Raw genomic sequence first — 17,164 nt, forward strand, 5'->3', positions numbered from 1 at the left:
ACCCAATAGTCCCCCTACGGGTGGTTTAATGTAGGAGGACCACATGTGGAGGGACAAGGACGATCGCCTATGGTACAGCCCATTGACCCAATTCACTCCCCAACAGTCCGTATCCCCCGCCTCCATACAGAACTATGTTATTGAGTGTAAACCCATGTATTTTTGTAGCACATGGGATATTGCCAGAACAGAAAATACTGAGATGAGAAAGAACGCAACAACCATGAAGAGTAACCAATTTACTGCCTTCAGATGGCGCACCAGAGACATGAGGAATGCCAGAAAGGCGTTAAATCTAGGTGTTGATGCTGCGCTGCAGCAGAGTCCCAAAGATAAAAAGGAATGAGAAGAAGGACTAGAGGAATTCCGATTGCAGGGAAGCCAGGAGCCTGATGGAACCCAGGAGTTTTTAAATCAGAGTGAGAGCTGGAAGAAAAGCTGGTAGAACAGGATAGGAGGGATGGACAAAGTAACTATTTTCAAAAAATGTTTGTTAAACATTAACATATTTTTTCAGGTGCAACTGCTAGAGATGTCCCTGGCTAAAGGGACACATTGAAACAGAAAAATAACATAGGTGTCGCATGAAAACAATCAGGCGAATGGCACTGCACTCTTATAGGGAAGCATCCCTTAGCAATTCAATTGATAGTAGGCACACATTAGAAATTCAAAAGAACGGTTTAAGTGTGAAATTCGAAAGTGGAAAACGAACCACAAAGTTGATAAAGTAATATTAGTCAAAGAAAGTTATGACAAATATGACAGTTTATAATAACTAAGTCATCTTGAATGTTGTGTCATATTACAAATGTATTCAAAGAAAAAATAGCAATAAGTAAAATCTCACAATCGTAGATTAGAAAAAGCCACATATATTTTTTATATTTCTTTTATAAATCAATTGCACAAAAGATAACAAATTTGAATAGACGCTCAGATAGTGGAATTAGTTCATTCAGGAGTGGTCTCGATGTTGGTTGCAGACAAGATGGTAAAGTGTGTCATATGAAATTTCCTACTGCCACTGTGCGTTTCGAGAAATAATCTCTTCTTCAGGTGTGAGGAACTCAGAGCCTTCCTAAAATAAAAAATTGGGTCTAGTTACTTTTAAATGGACAACTGTGACGAATGTAAGTTAAAAATAATAAAGTAACTAAGGTGTAGTTTAAATAGAGGGAGCTCTGAGCTGGTAATTCAGTAGAATGTGCCTCACACCAATGTGTGTGTTGGATGTCAGTAAGACTGCCAAGGGTCTATCTTCATATTATAGTGTGGTATCAAACCCCCTAAGGGATAAAAATGTGAAATCAGGACTGGTCCTAATACAGTTGTAGTAAGCACAAGTAAGTAGGGCAAAAAGCTGTGCACGGGACACCGGCGGCAGGCTGCAAGAGTCCATTGTGGGTCTGCGAGAAGCAGAGCCAACTGGGAGGCCGAAGAAAAGAAGTGGTGGCATGATCGCAACAACGTGGACAGTCGGGTTCCAGAGTGGAGCCAAGACCGTAAGGAGTGGAGGACTGCGAAGGTGCACCGGGACAGCTGAAGCAGACAAGAAGAGCAGCTGAAGCTCCCGAAAAGACACCCCATTCCAGGAAGGACCAGTGACTTGCCGCATCCTTCGAGAAAATAAAGGAGAGGCACAGGAAACCCCGTAGCGATACTGGGGGCAGGCGGAGAGAGGGACACAAGGTAATGTTTATCATCCCAGTGGCAGCTATAGGGCTATTGTGAAACAAAACTGTGTAGCGTGCATCAGGTAGGATCTCCCTCGTCCCAGTATTAACAAAATAACTACTGGAATAGTGAACCAAGCATCCGAGGAGAATGTCCGCATCACAGTGGCAGCAATAAGCCCACTGACCATCAGAGAAGGATTGGGACCCCAACAAAAAGGAACTGAGCATCCTAGGAGAACTTCTCATTTCAGTGGCAACCACAAGCCCACTGACCACTAGAAATGGGTCTGGGACCCCAATACAAGGGATAAGAGACCCAGAGGAGAACTCCCTTGGTGGAATAGCAAAGATAAGTCCATTGACCAGCAGTGAAGGGTTTGGAACCTTGGTGGTACCAAGAAAACATAAACATATAGTAATTTGAAAGGCACAAAAAAGAACTTATCAAATACCAGGCGAAGGGAGTAATTCTCCTGGGGATGACACACAACTCCTTAGAACATATTCAGGAGACGCCAGGGGAAGGCAAGCATTACTCCTGGCCTTATTCTGAACTGTACAAACCAGTAGCAGGAGAAGGGAGTCATCATCCTGGTCCAGAACGTGGAGTTGTACAAGGATTGTGTGGAACCCGCAAGTCGGGGGAAGGGAATCATTCCAACTGGCAACCTTTTTTCGAGTGAACATTCTTTTAAACATCACCGAATACCAGGAGAAGGGAGCCATTCTCCTAGCTAAGGAACTTTCAGTTGGATTATATTGATCTTTAGTTGTAGTGGAAGGGATAGAAGTAGGTTATGACACAGGCTGGTGGACTTCGATTTTGCCGGACATTCTGACACATGTTTTAATATTAGTTTGTGGCAGAGAAACCCCTCTTAGATGATAGGGATAGGGAGGGTCTTTTTTTATTTTTATAAATAAGTCTATAACCACCACCATGCCACCTTTGTGTCAGCTTCCTGCTTTGACACCCTTACATATGGTGTCAGGTGTGGGATCTAACTGAACCGATATAAATTGCAGAATCCTGAAATACTCCAAACTGAGTATAACTAACTAACTTTAGTAGTGAATCTATAGGTTTTGACCTACATAATAGTCAGATATCTCTATAGACGTAGGAAAATACCAGTTGATACCCACAGGACTAATCTTGTCACCACCGAAGGGCACCTACATGCACTTAGTATCCAAGTCTGGCCTTGCTTGGAGATGCAGCTTGAACGTAATGGCTAAAGTAATAGACCCAGACTACAGGGGTGACATAACAATCTGTATTCAGAACAATAGGAAACAATCGAACTTTGCAAAAACTGGGGAGATAATTGCCCAGGGAATCTTAGAAGGAGCCCTCTTTCCCAAACCCGTAGAGGTCCAAGAACAAGAGATCATGGAAAGAGGTACCAATGGTTCTGGAGAGGCTGATGAAGAACCCACAATTGTTATGTTACCAGTAACCCAGAGGGCCACTGGTAAAGAAACCAAGATAATTCCCGACCTAGCTTTTGCTCAGCAAAAAGGATGGTCTAAAGAGGGCCCATTTTTATTTTCTGAAACAGGCCTTCTGTATCGGGGAGAGTTCCCGCCAGAAGGAGTTACTAGGACCCACATTTTAGTTGCTAGGAGCCATAAGAGGGTCATCCTGGAAATAGCTCATGACCACTTGACTTCGGAAAACTTATTAACAGCAGAAACACAGTGGAAGATTATCAACAAGTTTTATTGGCCCATGGTTTATGCTGATGCCAAGAACTTCATAGCCACGTGCCCTCTATGCCAGAAAACAACTCCACACCCCCCTCCACCAGCCCTGCTAAAGCCTCTCCCTATAATAGAGGTATCCTTCTCTAGGATCGGTATGGACATGGTGGCACCATTAGAACCATCCAAACTAGGGAATACATATATTCTAGTAATTATAGATGATGCAACCCTGTATCCGGAAGCCTTCACGGTGAAAAAGAATGCATCACAACAGATTCTAAAACACCTAATCCCTTTTCTGTCACTGGTCACAGGTTTCAGAATGCACAGAATGAGAATCGGAATGTGCAAGGAGGGTTCAACCAAGGGGGACTAGTTAGAAGGGCTCCTCCCGTATGTTGGACGGTGTCCAGTCATTTCGTCGAAAATAAAAGATCGAATGACCATTTGGTCGGAAAAAAAGGTCGAATGTTTTTATTTATTTATTTATATATTTTTTTCGTTTCAGTTGGTAAAAAAAAATAATAAAGAAAAAGGGGGGTTGGGGTGGAACCCCCCCATAAAAAAAAATAATAATAAATCAACCATTTTTTCGGCCATTTGGCATTCGACCAAATGGCATTCGATCATTTGGTTTTCGACCAAATGACTGGTAACCTGTTGACAGGGCACATTGCGTTTGTAAGCGGGAGCCAAGGGTATGTACAGAATGGTCATTTCTCAAGAGGGGGGGCAGCTTGTCCTCCAGCATATAGCTCACAAGCTAGGGAAGGGTTCGCCCAAAATCAGACAGTGTATCGGACACAGATGCCACAAATGCAACAGGCACAGCAATTACAGCAAGCACAAATGAATCCACCGCAAGGGCAGTCGCAGCATGCCCCTATGCAGATACAACAGAATGCAAACACGGGACAATTGACACCTAGAAGAGGGGGTGTCACTGTGGTGGGAGGGAATCCTTTCATGGATACAGGGGTATGCATGTAGCCACAATAAGACAGCTCACAGGGCGACTTGATGTGTTAAGTACCATCACTGACTATAGGAGGCAAATCTTTTTCATTTTTAGTAGACACTGGGGCTACTCATTCATGTATACGAGAGGGAAAATATCCAATGTGGGGAAATGTCATGACTGCTCAAGGATTTTCTGGAGCTATCAGTTGAGTTCCTATTACTGATGATTTACCAGTCTGAATAGGAGAGTGTGACATGTTTGTCCCATTGCTGTATTCACGGCAGGTATTGGTTAACATTTTGGGAATAGATTTGATGACAAAACTCAACATGACGATTTATTTTACTGATGAAGGGATAGTGTGCTCCTGGAATACACTACATGAATGTACGCAAGTTTATATTGGCATTTACAGGGCAAATGGCTCTGCTAGGAGTTCCAATAGAGCCAGAGGTTTTTCTTTATGGGGTGAGCTTTCTGTTAACATGGCTACGTGGCTTAGTGGGGAAGATCATGAGGATACCTGATGAATTCTTATTTAGACCACAGATGTCTATGGCCAAAGAGGGGGGACAGACCATCCCAATAGAATTAGATGCAGCCATAGTACGAGGGGAAATGGCGATGCTCAAAGGAACAGATGATGAGGGTAGACCGTGGAGGACAATGATAGCTATTGAGGAAGGGAATAGATTGAATGGCTGACGGTGACATGTTTAGAGATGACCCAGCAGATGATGTAGTGTTTTTTGTGAGCATCACATATTGGATTAGAATAGAGAAAAGGGAGATCCCACAGCGCATGGCGATAATGCAGCAGCGCCCAGCATTTTTTTTACAAAGACTTAGAGAAAGTGCCACTTTATGGACTACAGGCCCTTATGACAAAGGCCTACTGAATGCGGTAGGATAAGACAGTGCCCAATGTCTTGAGAGGCGGATAAGGGTATGTTTAAAACTATTTCAGCACTGATAGAACAAGGCATCCTGGTGCCGTCAGAATCATCGTGCAACACTGCAGAGTAATCTGTAAAGAAATCCAAGGGAGGGTTGTGGAGATTTATACAAGATGTGAGACCGATTAACCAGATTGAAGTTGCGGAGTTTCCTTTAGTTCCTAACCCAGTGATGATACTATGCAGTATCCCAGTAGAAGCTCTATATTTCAAGGAGATTGATTTGAAAAATGCATTTTTCCAAATCACACTGCACAAAGACTCACAAGACTTGACTTCATTTATGTTTCGCCAGACTCCTCTGAAACACACTAGGCTGCCCCAAGGGTACTGTGAATCTCCATTGATCTTTAATAGAGTCCTACAGATGGACCTAGGCAATATTGATTTGAAGAGGGCTGTGATACAGTGCGTAGATGGCATTTTAATTTTTAGCACCACAGAGGATGAGTACAGGCAGGACTCTATTAAGTTGATGACTATCCTAGCAGACAATCGATACAAGGTAGACAAAGAGAAGCTAAAGTATTGTCAAGAAGAGGTATTATACAAATTAACAAGGGGGGCCCTGGGAGTCCCTCTGCCAGTCATTAGTCCTGGTTACGAGAGCCTTAGCCAGATTCTTTAGCTCACTATCTATCACAGAGGAGAAATATCCCAAACATATCAATCTTTGTCCTGCGCTGGGTCAGTCCAGCACCAAAATACCAGGCAATTCTCCTCTGAACAAGAGTACCAACGCAATCCCAGACACGTTTTATGGTCTGCTTGGACCTCATAAGTAGGGTGGAGCTGTGCCTCTCTAAGAATAGTGAGCAAGGGGTCCAAGTCTGGATTCCCCTAGTAACTTAGGGTGAGACTCAAAGTTACTTCTATTATGGAAATTGACAAGGGGGGTATCACAAATCAGGTAAAAATATGTAATGGGTACTCACTCCGAAAACCCGCCAGATTCGGTAACACAGACTTCACCCTGAATATCAGATCCACTCTGCTCCCCCCCACTCCCTCAATTAAGTCCTTCCCAATGATACACCCCAGTGCCCATAAAATAGTAAGGGACAGATGGGCAGATCACTTGGAAGGTGAGTATGTAGTAAACGCCTGAAGAACACCAGGTATACGAGGTGCTAACTAAGCTGAATTCCCAGATCTGCCAGCCTTAGAGGTGAGATGAGGAAAATCCCTTTCTAGTGTATGGCCCCTGTAAGGGGAAAAATCCAATTCTAAGAGACCGGAAAATGATGTACCTAAACCTCCCCCTTCTTACCCAGAATGAGAATAGGGAAGAGGCCTTACCGTGAATGTAACAGGGGAATAGCCAGAATGAATGCTTGTCCGGATGGAGGGATGAGGTGGACTCCTGGGAAAACGTATGCAAGGAGGGAAGGAATGTTCGTATGGGGACTAAGCCAGGCGGAACAAGGGCCGCGCTAGTGTCGGGTAGAGGCACTGAATTCCACTGCGCAGCATACAAGTCCTAGTGCCGTGCACTCCAGATAAGTGGACAGAATAGGGGTGAGTCCAGGAGGGAAAGGGGAGTTCAGGAGGGAAGGGGAGTCAATGGGGGTTCAGGGCAACAAGTTCAGGCTTAGCTATCAGATTCAGCCAAGAAAGGGAAGATCAGGCAAAAACAAGGTCAGAATCAGAAAGCAGTAAGGCACACCAATAATCAGGCCGTGGTTTGCAACAGTGCGGACAAAGACAATAAAAAAATCATAAATTAATCGGAATACCAGTTAACGTGCCAGGGTCTATAACAGTGCAGGCAGAGACTGGAGCAGGAGCGGAAGCAGAAGGAATACCAGGTCCAGGTGTGAAAAGCTGGGTCAGCAACGAGTAATTCCAAAGTTCCAAGAACAGCAGGGAGGCGGGAATGAGGCAAAACAACACGAATATCCAAAAGTCCAAATACGAAGATCAGAAGCAGCGCCGTAGTATCTGCTTCCGGTATTTATGCTCTGGGACAACGCCGTTCCTTAGATGCGACATAAGCGTAGATGCTGAAGCAGCTGTCTCGCGTCACATGACTGCGTGGTATAGCGGAACGCTGAGCTCATCTTCCAAGTTTGCATAAGGGCCAGCATGACCATGGCAACCGCCACGCAGCCTTCCAGTAACCAAAATGAGGAAGAGTGTGAAATCTAGATCCCGTCTTTGATGGCCTTACACAGATCTGATGGGCGGAGCGAAGACGTGCAGGTGGAGGTACCTTGGGGACCATGACAGGGGGTCCTGGTTATGAGAGACTTACCCATATTCTTTAGCTCACTATCTTTCACAGAGGAGAAATGTCCAAAACATATCGATCTTTGTCCTATCCGGGGGCAGTCCAGCACCAAAATGCTAGGCAATTCTCCCCCGAACAAGAGTACCAACAGCAACCCCAGACACGTGTTTCGGTCTGGATGGGCCTCATCAGTAGTTCACAACTACTCAATTTCTTAGGCGATTCACTATTCACTTCAGATCCCCCTCAGCCGGGCTCAGTTCCTCTCAACACATTACTCGTAAATTATTTATGCCTCCAATTTCTCGTATGATATTCTTTCTCGGGCTCAGACCTCAGATCCCCCTCAGTCGGGCTCAGATCCCTTTTGGCACAATGTTCAATTAGTCTCCCTCCGCTGGGCTCTGACTAATTCCAATTTCCAGTATAACTTTACACAAACTGATTTAACCAAAAGTTTTTAGCTGATCTCCCTCCGCTGGGCTCAGACCAACTTCATATACATTTTCTTCAACTATGGAAGACTTTCAAATGTGTACAGGGTTTTGCTTGACCCGTTGCAGGACCACTTTGATTTCACAATTCTTTATCACTCTTCACATTTGGCGCCTTTCAGCTGGAAACCTAACAGAGACTTTCAAATGAGCTCTCAGGTGGTGTCGGACCATTCGGACTACAGTCTTGTATCTTGGCATCAAAGGTCTGTTATCGATCTCCCCAACTCACCAGCTGTGCTGACTTCACTGGCACTGCTTTGTTGTAGGAGCCAAGGACAGCACCACAGTGGCAAACGATTCTCCCCGCCTTGACTATCGATGCTGCAGAGCCCCGGGAACCTCTGACACACAATGCAAGATTCTTCAGCCTTTGCTTCCTGGTCTTAAGTTTCCTATTCTCGAAGGTTCATGAAAGTAACAGTCTTTCACTGAAAAGGTCAAGTGCATTTCCTTCCTTGCAATCCTCTTCGGTTTTTGCCTTGTATTAAACTGCCATCTTGGAACTGCTGCTTCCTCGTGTGCTTGCCCTTGCTCAGCATGTGCTTTTGTGCACAGCCTTTTATCCGTGTGGGGAAGTGTAATGGATGTCAGGTGTGTGTAATGGTCAGCAGTAATTGCCTGACCCTGCTGAACATTTGTATTGGGACTAATCAGGTATACGACTCAGGTGTTAGTCTGTTTTCTCTTGTAGTGAGCTGTCTGTGAGCAAATGTTCGTGTTGGGACGGGGGGGTTGAGTTCCTAAGTATCCTACTTGGTAGGATGGGATAAAGGAGTTACAGGGAAGGGAATACCATGTCTTGCTATCCGGTGTCCCACTTTCACTCCATAAAGACCCCTCACCAAGGTGATCCTCCCACAGTGGTCCACCCCCGGAACTGGATCCAAAAGCGATGGCTGTGTCCTGGCCACCTGGATGACATATCCCTGGGGTCTAGTGGGTGAGACACCTCTAGGTTTCCCACACTTCCTATTAGAGGTAGGCGCCTGACATGACACATGTTCCTACTCTCATTTGCAATCAAATGTCTCGAGCCCACAGCGATTTGCCTCTGGAGCCCTTATGAATAACGGTAAACAATTACATAACTATATATCTTCCCAATACAACACAATGTATTTCTACTTACAATAACATATCAAATAAAATAAATGTTGCAACCTCACAATACATAACAAACGAACCTGTGAGGATTAAATAAGTACATTAAATCAAATGATCCCAGGTCAATCCTTGATGGTTCCACTGCTTTCAGCCAAAGTTCAGACTCTGCAGGGACTTCTCTACTCTTTACGCCTCTATCCAGGTACGTCTTCAGAACTGCAGGCTTCACCAAAATAGCCTTAATGTTTTTCTCCACTGCCAAAGCCTTCCCCTCCTTGAATGCTTTCCTTTTTTCCACAAAGTCCTTGGAGTAATCTGTGAACATAGCCAGGGGTCTCCCATCAAAACCATAGATTTCCTTTGTCCCTCGTAGCCTTCGGGACCCTTTCTTTGGTGCTTATTTTTGTGAGCACTAAATTAATCTGGCATGGTTTGTCTGCCAAAAGTTTACCGGCCCTGTAGATATAATCCAGATCCCCAGAGTCAACCAACTTTCCTCCCAATACCTCAGCCAGCACGTTAAGGACACGAGCGTCCAAATCCTTATCCAATTCAGCATTTTCTTGTAAGCCCAATAAGCAAAGGTTAAGATTTCTACTTGCCACCTCCAGGCTCATGTTTTTTTTCTATAGATTAGAAATGTCTCCACGCAGATCCTTGTATGCTCTGTAGCTCCCCGCCACCTCTGAGGCCAAAGCTGAATTACCAGACTCCACTTTTGTAATTTGGGACTCCAGATGGTTATCCTTTTGAAGTCAGCTCACTCAGGGAGAACTTTATTTTACCCACATCCTGGGAAACTTTCAGTAAAAGGGCATAAATATCACTGATGCCAGGGGTATCTTCCAGTTCACCCACTTGCTTAGATTCTTTCGGGATGGGATTCTCAGACACCTCAATCTTCTTTTTACTCAGATTACTCATTGTCAGAGGCCTAGTGACTTAAAAATCCACAGACGGGAGGGAGCTGGAGCTGCTAGATTAAGCTGCTGCCAGGTCAGTTGACATTCCTGAACCCATCCGTAATTTTTTTTGGAGGCGTCGAAGCTGTGTGAAGTGTAAAGCTTTGATCATATGATGGATAAGGATGCCATGAAATTACATGTAAAATGAAATTTCTAACAGTGCCGTTTTTGAATTTGGCAAATACAGGATGATTAGAAGAAACGTCTACAACCGTATCTAGAAAGGAAACCCATTTGGACCAATGGTCCAATGTTAATGATGAGATAAGACTCATTTAAATCATTAAAGAAATGATGCACTGAAGAAGTGTCAGCTTTCCATATGCTAAAAATGTCATCAATATAGTGGGTCCAGAGTCAAGTGTGTTTTCTGCCACATTACTGATTTAAAGACAAAATGTCTAAAAAAAAAAAAAAAAAAAAAATGTAAAAAAAGAAAATCCATGACTATATCAAAAAATTGGGGGCAAACTTGGCCCCCCAGCTACGTATAGAACAGCTTATAGTAACACAAATATTTTTCTTCAAAGCTACAGAAATCAAGGTGATCAAAACTCATGATTTCCAGCTGAAAGATTGCTATCAGCCAAACAGTCCCTTATAGTTGCATACCTTCCTCAGGAGATATGTTATTATAAAGGCTGACAACATCAACGGTGGCAATAACTGTATTTGAAAAATGAATCTGATCTGATCTGCCAATTTTTGAATGAAATGGGTGTTGTCTTTTACATGGCAGTTTCCAAGAGTAATTCATCTCTGTAAAAAAGAAAATGTATGTAAGTGGCTCCAGGACACCTCTGGAGAATCTTGCAAGGATTTACGAATTCTAGTTAGCCAATAGAAAACAGTCACTTGGGGATCATCATGGTGTACATATTTTGCACATTCCACTGAAATACAATGAAGCTCTCTACCCTCTGCATGACAGAATCAAGTATCACATTTAGGTATCTCATCTATTGGCTCTTTAGAGAAAGGCTTGTAATTATGTGCACCTGAAAGTTGGCTAAAGACTTTTTTCATAATTCCACTTAATCATGATGACCAAGGCCCCACCATTATGAGCAGTATTCATGACGATCATAGGATAATTTCATAATTAATTCAATGCCCCGGTGTTAAGCTCTCATGTTGTTCAAATGCCTATTAAATGAACCAGAATTAAATGGACTCACTTCCAATTGCACAACGTTAATAAAGGTATTTAATGCGTGAATCTAAACTGGAGGACAGAAAGTGCTTCTATCATGAAAGAAGGATCTCTTATTAACCACCTTCATCTCGGTTTTGGTTAAAAAAAAAAACTCAAATTAACCATAAGTGTCTGAGTATCTGTGAATGAATGTTTCTCCTTCGTGCCAACTAAAGAGTTTGACTGTCGGCTCTAGTTGTTCAGAGTTTTTCAGACTCTTCAATTGAAGTTGTTATAAATACTCCTGTATCAGATCCCAACACCCTTACACTGAATTTAGTGATGGGAGAACTTACTGTCTTTCCTCTTCCCACTTATATTCTCTCCACCAACCCCCTTTTCCTCTGCCTCTCTTTCAGCTCCTCTTCTCCTCTTATTGATGTTTACTTGACCTCCTCTGCTCATCTTCCAGCTCATCCCTTCCCCCGCTACTTGTTTTTCTTTCTTCTCCCCAGTGCCATCCCATACTGAGGTTCTCCCCTTCTTCTCTCCCCTAATTGTTGTCTCCTCTTCCTCTCCTCTCCTCTAACTCCACCTATCCCCGTAGTCCTTCTATGCGTCTCTTTCCCCAGACCTTCCCCTCCTCCCCCAGACCTTGCCCTCTTCCCTTTTTCTGCTTCTCACCTCATTACCACTCTTCCATGCATCAACTTGCTCTGTCTACCTCCATCTCCCACACTACTGGTGATTATTTCCCCCCATTTGTAGTAAACTGACCATTGATTTGCTAACTGATTTACTATCTTGGGCTGTGGGTCGTAAAGATCAAGCTTCTTGATTAGCTGGCTTGTGCAAGGCTCTCTAAAACCACTGCTACATCTGTTTCACTTGCACATGTTGGCATGGATCTGTGGCCAGAGGCTTCAAGGCCAGCTGCATTGTGTATTTGTTGTGATTTGTCTCGCAGACAGAGATGCTCAGTGGAAGCTCACACCCCAGTTTACAAGCGGTGGACGTCCTGAAGTCTTTTGGATCTCTGCAAAGCTTCCTGATTCCTGCTCACCATGCTTGCAAATCACTGTCTGTTGAGAGCAGGGTTCAGAATGAGGTGTCTTCACTCAAACCATTTAGTCGTTTTTAAGGTATTCAAGTTACTTGCATGTTGTACATCAAACAAATATCTTTTTACACAAAGCTCACTGCCAAATGTGAGTATCTGGCACACTCTTCAGGGTTCTTCCTTTGTTGCTAACCCTTTACCTAGTCTGCCAGGGTTTTGTGTCTGTCGGTGGCGGGCTGAAGCCAAGTTGGTAATGGCAAGCCAGAAAGTTTAGAGGTTCAGAACCAAATAGTGCTAGGGGGTGGACCTTCCTTTTTTAACCAAGGGGTGTCCAGGCTGCATCTTTCTCTTCCCATAGGACAGGAGGTGTTGCTGGGTGTCCTACAAACACAGAAATGTCCTGGTTTTCGTGTATCTCAATTTTAGATCAGTCACCCCCTTCCTTTCCCCGTACCTTGTCTGCTGGAGCTTGCACCATCCAGGAGAACCCCTACTCAATTTCCCTGACAGTGAACCATCAGGAGGAAATGGAAAAGTATCAGGAGGAGGAAAAGAACATAAGAAGCAAATGGACAGGTTTCAAAAGGATGAGAAGAGATATTTGGAGGAGGTAGAGAGGTGTCGGTTGACGTGGATATAGTTGGCCTGGCATTTTTGCTACATTTGATGGGAGAGAGTGGCGCAGGATGGACCCTGGCTCCCTCTATGGTGATTTATCTGCCTGCGTTCATGGTTGGTTTGCATTGGGGGCAATACACTGCTGGTGCTGGTGATATTGAACTTCCTGTGGTAATATGCTCCGGTCTGCTGTGCCGCTTTGCTTGTTCATATCTCTTGGATTTCGGCCAGGTTAGCGCCATATGCTTGTGACCCAGACCTGGTGGCAACAATTGTGCACCCTGGCTGCTGTGCCTTGCTCCTTTCATTGGCGATCCGTGTGGATGGTACATAATGGCATTAGAAGAGGGCCCCCTAGTTTGTACTCCAGCGGCCACAATTGAGGTGGTACCTGAGGACTTCTATCTGTAGAGGCCAGTGGTTTAAGGGTAAGGGCATGCTGCTCAGGCATGATTGCGTGTCCTGCACCTGTCTCCTAATACCACGGCTTTAGTGCACACACCTGATGATTCCTTGGCCACTTTGTCCATCATCCTGCTTGATATGCAGCAAATCCTGGAGGCGATTAACCTTGGCTTTAATGACCCTATGGACAAACAAGCCTCAGACATAGCCAATACCATCAATGCATCAGGCCTGTCTCAGAAAGTCAACAGACCCACTCACTCCAAAGGGAGAACACTAGACTGGATAGCAGATTACAACTGCACAGCCTCTATCACTTCCATCTCTCCCCAATCATGGACAGATCACTCTCTCGTAACCTTTAACCTATCTACAGCCAGACCCTCTCCGACGGTCCCATTGTTAGCACCTCCTTGTCTAACCAGAAACAAAAAAAGTATTACAGCGGAAAAAGTCATTCCCGCCATCCTACCCACGTTAAACGCTCTATCTGACAATCTAGACCCCAGTACTCTAGTTGAAGAATATAACAAGATTATGCTCAACACACTGGACAAAATCGCCCCGCTCAAACTTAGAAAAAGCAAACCTAAAGCGCACCTTAACAAATGGTTCACTCCCCAATTGAGAGATTTACGACTCCTAAAAAGAAAAAGGGAAAATTCCTGGAGACTATGTCCCTCTATCGAAAATAAAGCAAAACTATCCTCTATCTCCTCTCACTTTAAAAAAGAAGTGAACCTTGCCAAAAAGAACTCCTATGATGAACGTATCACTAACTCTAATTCTAGCATGAGAGAACTCTTCACCATACTGAAGGAAGTAGTCACCAATAGCCACACCAGACTTAGTTACCAAGGATAAGACTTGGTGCACAGATATTCAAAATGCGCTAGCAAATAAAATCAATACTCTTCAAACCAAAATACAACAAAAAAAGATATGCTCAACCTTCAGCACTCCCCTTATACCTCTACACATAGTATCCCACCAGAGGCAAACAACAAATTTCACTTCTCTAAAACATCCCCACTAGAAGTAGAAAAAATCATTCTTTCACTCAAACCATCTAACTGCAAGGGCGATACTTGCCCAGCACAGTTAATAAAAGACGCTGCCAGAGACCTCTCACCATTTATTTCTAAATTAATCAATGCCTCCTTTACATCAGGCACTATCCCAGCCAATTTAAAACATTCCTGGGTGCTCCCACTTCTCAAAAAACAGACCTTAGACCCACTTATCCCAACCAACTACTGCCCCATTACCACTGTGCCTTTCCTCCTCAAAATATTGGACAAAGCTGCCTATATTCAGATACAAAAACACCTTGACTTGTATAAGCTCCTAGGAGCAAGACAATCTGGTTTCCGTCCACTTCATGGAACGGAAACCGCCTTAATTGATTTAAAGACGCAGGTCGACGACCTGAGGGATGGAGGAGGAACAGCACTCTTGCTCCTACTTGATCTCTCAGCAGCATTCGACTTGGTCGATCACAAGGTACTCTGCAAACACCTGGACTCTGCTGCCCATTTCTCTCCTGAGGCCATCAAGTGGCTAGAATCTTTCCTCAGCGAAAGAACAATGAGAGTTTTTTCCCCTTTGGCCGCAGCTGACCCTACCCCTATATTATGTGGCGTTCCCCAGGGTTCCTGTGTCTCGCCTACCCTATGCAATATCTTCACCAAACCCTTGTTCGATGATCTGGACCTTCTGGGTATCACCTACACTAACTATGCAGATGATGCACAGATTCTCCTCCCGCTTTCTGGGGATCATAGGAAGGACTCGGAATTGGTGAACAGGGTATATCTCGTTGTTCAAGCATGGATGGCCACACATGGCCTGTGCTTGAATGACGACAAGACGGAGTTGATAATCCTGGGAACACATATGAACACCAAAAAATTAGGTCAGGAATTCTCCTCCTTCAACATTGATGGAAATCCTATCAGGGTCTCCAAGGAAGTAAAAACCCTTGGTTTCTACTTGGATTCCACACTGTCATTCGACAAACAACTAAAATACTTGGCCTCCACCACCGCCTACACCTGCAAACTGATAAGAGCAGGCAAGCCTTTCCTCTTTAATGACAGTTGCATGATCTTGGCTAGAGCACTTATCCTCTCCAGGATCGACTACTGTAATGCCCTTTACAGTGGCGCCAACAAATCTACCATCCAGAAACTTCAAACGCTCCAAAACAATGCTTTGCGAGCAGCGCTTGGCATAAATAAAAGAGCACACATTTCCACCAGTAGACGTCAACACAAATGGCTATCTACAAACCACAAAATTCAATTAAAAATTATCTCCTTGACACATAAAGCTCTTAACAACGCCGCCCCATGCTACCTCACGAACAAAATACAACAAAAAAACCTCCATCAGACCTATTAGAGCTACCAACACTAACTGTCTGGTAGTACCTAGATTTAAACTAACCACGGTCGGTGGGAATAGTTTCCCTGTGAAGGCGGCTAAAACCTGGAATCTATTACCCAACAATCTAAGAGCAGATCAGCCATACCCACTATTCAGAAGGAATGCTATCCAATATCTTATCTCCAACGACCACTAGATAAAGGTTTATAGTATTCCCAGACCTGACACTGGTCCCTCTCCTCTGTCTCACGATATGTTATGCGTACCATCTTCTATGTAACTCATCGACCTGCACGATGATGGTCCTGCACATTTGTATACTATTACTGTATCTTGTATAATATGTATAACTTGCATAATATCTATAATATCCATTACTGTATCTTGTATAATATGTATAACTTTTACTGTATCCTGTATAATCTGTAACGATGTAAGCTTCGCATTATCCTACCTGCTGCGCCCTTCTACCTATGGGTATGGAGCGCATTAGAAATAAAACAAACAAACAAAACAAACAAACGATGCAGTGCGGCTTTGCATCAGCAAACGAAAAACTGAACGATATCAACACCAATGTTGCTACCCTTCGCACCCAGTTGGAGAGAGAGACCACACGAATGATGGTGGTGGAGAGCCGTGTCAGCACGACTGAAGGTGATGTCTCAATTCTACAATTCACTGTTGCTACTTTATCGAAAGACATGAAGCTGATGAAAGCGAAATGCAACAACCTGGAATCCAGGTCTCACAGAAACAATGTTCAAATAATAGGGGTCCCGGAGGAGGCGCTATGCGGGAACATGGAGGTGGTGGTTGAGGATCTGCTCTGTAACTCGTTGGATAATCCATCATTATCGCTGTACTTCACTTAAAGGGATGGTCTAGTAACATTTTTTATTTAAAAAATAGATAGGCAACATAACAAAAAAAATACTAGCATTCTCGGGTTTAAAACTTCCTATGTAAAATTTTGAGCTATTCAAGCTCAAAATTCGCAAAAGCAAGCACATGGGCGCATCCATTTTGTGAAATGGAGGCCCTCCTGTGCTGGCTTTTGCTTTTGCGGCACTAATGAAGGAAAAGCCAGCCAGCTGTAGTAAACAAAGGCTACCGCTGGGTGGCTTTCCCTTAATTAGTGCTGTAGGCGGAGGACGGGGACTGGAGACCAGAGCAGGAAAGCTGCAGCTGAATCTCGGTAAGTGCTATTTATTTTTTTTTAAAAAATAAGCACTAGCTGCGTTTTTTTTTCTAAGTTTTCCGGGCTGGAGGAGCCCGGAAAACTTAGAAATAAAACCGCAGCTTTAAAAACGTTGTATTTATGTTTGCGGTCGCTTTTGAAGTGACCGCAAACATAAATACAACGTTATTGTGTTGGAAAATGCTGCGGTTTTTCTTTCAAAGTTTCTCAGGCTCCTCCGGCTCGGAGGAGCCTGAGAAACTCGGAAAGAAAAACCGC

The sequence above is a fragment of the Ambystoma mexicanum genome, chromosome 14, assembly GCF_040938575.1.
Source record: "Ambystoma mexicanum isolate Mex_15411 chromosome 14, UKY_AmexF1_1, whole genome shotgun sequence".
NCBI lineage: Eukaryota > Metazoa > Chordata > Amphibia > Caudata > Ambystomatidae > Ambystoma > Ambystoma mexicanum.